Genomic DNA, 3,059 nt, shown 5'->3' on the forward strand with positions numbered 1-3,059 from the left:
CCCGAAACCCTTCCCACTCAGTGTGAGAGCGGCTTTTCTTTTTGTCACTCAGTGTAAATGTTAGCATTTCTTTCTTTCTCCTTCTTTTTCTCTCTCTACCTAAATAAAATCCCGTTCTACAACCCTTAAGTCCGGCATTTACTGCGCCCTGGTCCCCTCTTTCTTAAGAGGGCAGGAGACCAAGCACCTGGAGAAACGTCCTCTCAGGGAAGCCGAGGGCACCCTAAACCCCAATATTATAATTGCACATCACTGGTTGTGCAATAATTTTACCTTGTAACCAAAACTCTTGCTGGTAGTGCCAGAGAAAAAGAAAATTTCCTGACGTTTCCGCCCTGAGTTACTTGCTCTAGTCTGATTAGGGTCCTCTAGACAGGGCTGATGTGGTGTCTCATTGTGGTTTTGCTTTGCATCTATCTGATGAATAGTAACATTGAACATTTCTGATATACTTCTTGGTTATTTGCATGTCTTCTTTGGAAAATATTAAGATCCGTTGACTATTTTTTATTGAGTTATTTGTGTTGGTGGGGTTACTATTGTGTTTTAGGAGTTGCTTATATATTTTGAAGATTAACCTCTTACCAGGTTTCCTGTTTGCAAATACTTTCTCCCGTTCCATAGGTTGTGTTTTCATTGCCGTGCAGAAACTTTTTAGTGTGAAGTGGCTTCATTTGTTTATTTTTTATTTTGTTGACTGTGATACTGGTGTTGTATCTGACACTGGAAAAAAATGTCATACACCTTTCCCCCACATTTTTTAGGAGTTTCATATTTCAGATCTTAAGTCTTTAATTCATACTGAGTTTATTTGTAGTTGTGTCCAATTTTATCCTTTTGAATTTGGCTCTTTTCCCAACATCTTTTGTTGCAGAGACAATTTTTTCTCTATTGCATATTCTTGACACATTTTGCAAAGATCAGTTGAACATGTATGAATGGATTTATTTCTGGGCTCTCTATTCTATTTTGTTTGTCTATATATCTGTCTTTATATTAGTACCAAACTGTTTTGATCGCTTAGAATTGTAGTGTATTTATAAATCGGGAAATGTGAGGCCTCTAGCTTTGTTCTTTATCAAGATTGATTTGCTTATTTGCAGTATTTTGTGGTTTTATGTAAATGCTGTAATTGTTTTTTCAAATTCTCTAAAAAATGTCATTGGGTCTCTAAGGGTCAATATTTAGATTGCTTTGGTAGTATTCATACTTTAACGATATTATCTTCCATATTTGTGAACATGAGATATATTTTCATTTGTTTGTGCCTTGTTTTATTTCTTTTATTGGAGTTTTTTAGTTTTTAGTAAGCAAGTCTTTAACTTCCTATATAGAGTTTATTCCTAAATATTTTATTCTTTTCTTGATAGTGTAAATGGAATAGTTTTCTTAATTTATTTTTCAAATAATTTATTGTTAGTATAAGAAAACAGATTTTTTAAAGTTTTAAGAGTCAATTTATTAAACCTAATGTATCAAGATATTTTATATGTTTTGCCCAATATGTCAAAACTTACTATTTCCGCAGGTAGTTAGTACAAAATAACTACTAATGATATGTTTTACATTCCTTTTTCCATTAACTTTAAAATGTTATTGTGTATATTTAAGGTATACAGTATTATGTTTGATACATAGACAGTTATTATATTGAAGCAAATTACCATGTTTATCATCTCACATAGTTACCCATTTTTGTTGTTGTGGAAGAACAGCTACAATATATGCATTTATAAAAAATAATACAATACAATTAACTATAGTCCTCATATTGTACATTAAATTAATATATTTTGACATATTCATTCTGCTTTCTAATTTATATATTAAATAGTATATGTCTACAATAATGCATATATACATATATATATGTATATCTATGATATGTTTATTCCGCTTTCTGCTACTATGTATTCTTCAGATTACAACTTCCCATATCCTTCCCAACCCTACTCATAGTAACCATTGTTTTAGTCTCCATGTTTTTGTATTTGAATTTTTTATTTTTGATGTTCCACAAACTAGTGAGGTCATGCAGTGCTTTTCTTTCTGTGTCTGTCTGGCTTATTTCACTTAGCATAATATAACTTACGTTTATCCACATGCTAAATGACAGGATCTCCACTTTTTAAATGCTGAATAATATTCATATATGTATACATATCACAGTTTCTTTATCCATTCATCTGTCAGTGGACACTTAAGTTGTTTCCATATGTTGGCTCTTGACAATAATGCTGAAATAAATACAGGAGTGCTGATATCTTTTTCATTTACCTTTGGTATAGACCCAACAGAGGGATTGCTGATTCATACGGTAGTTACATTTTAACTTTTTTCAGGAAACTCTATACTGTTTTACATAATGGCTGTACCAGCCTGCATTCTCACCAACAGTGTACAAGTGCTCTCTTCTCTCTCATCTTTTTCATAGTAGCTACGCCAACAGGCATGAGGTAAGCATTTCATAATGGTTTTGACATGAATTTTCCTGATAATTAGTGATATTGAGCATATTTTGATATACCTGTTGACCATTTTTGTCTTCTATGCATAAAAGTTTATTCAGGTCCTGTGCACCTTTTTAGATTGCATTATGTTTTCATGCTTTTGAGTTGTATGAGTTATTTACACATTTTTAATATTAAACCTTAATAAGATATATGATTTACAGATAATTTGTTGCCTTTTCTCCTAGAAAGGAAGATTGACTTAAGCAATACCTCACTAATATCACACAAAAAGCTTAGGTTCCAAAAATAAATAAGTGGGACTACATCAAACTAAATAGCTTCTGTACAGCAGATGCAATGGGTTTTTATATGTTGATTTTGTATTCTGCATCTTTACTAATTTTATTAGTTCTAGTAAGTTTTTAAATAAAAATTTTAACAACGTGTTGTTACTGCTCACAATATCTGTATACATCAAATCTCTTTTATAATTATGGTTAAAATATTAAACAAATGGCTCAATTAGCATAAATCATTGTTTATGTCTCAATAAAAAGTCATTGTTTTCTAAAGAAAACGTATTTTACCTGTCTAAATTATTAAAAT

The sequence above is a fragment of the Cebus imitator genome, unplaced genomic scaffold (assembly GCF_001604975.1).
Source record: "Cebus imitator isolate Cc_AM_T3 unplaced genomic scaffold, Cebus_imitator-1.0 Scaffold542, whole genome shotgun sequence".
NCBI lineage: Eukaryota > Metazoa > Chordata > Mammalia > Primates > Cebidae > Cebus > Cebus imitator.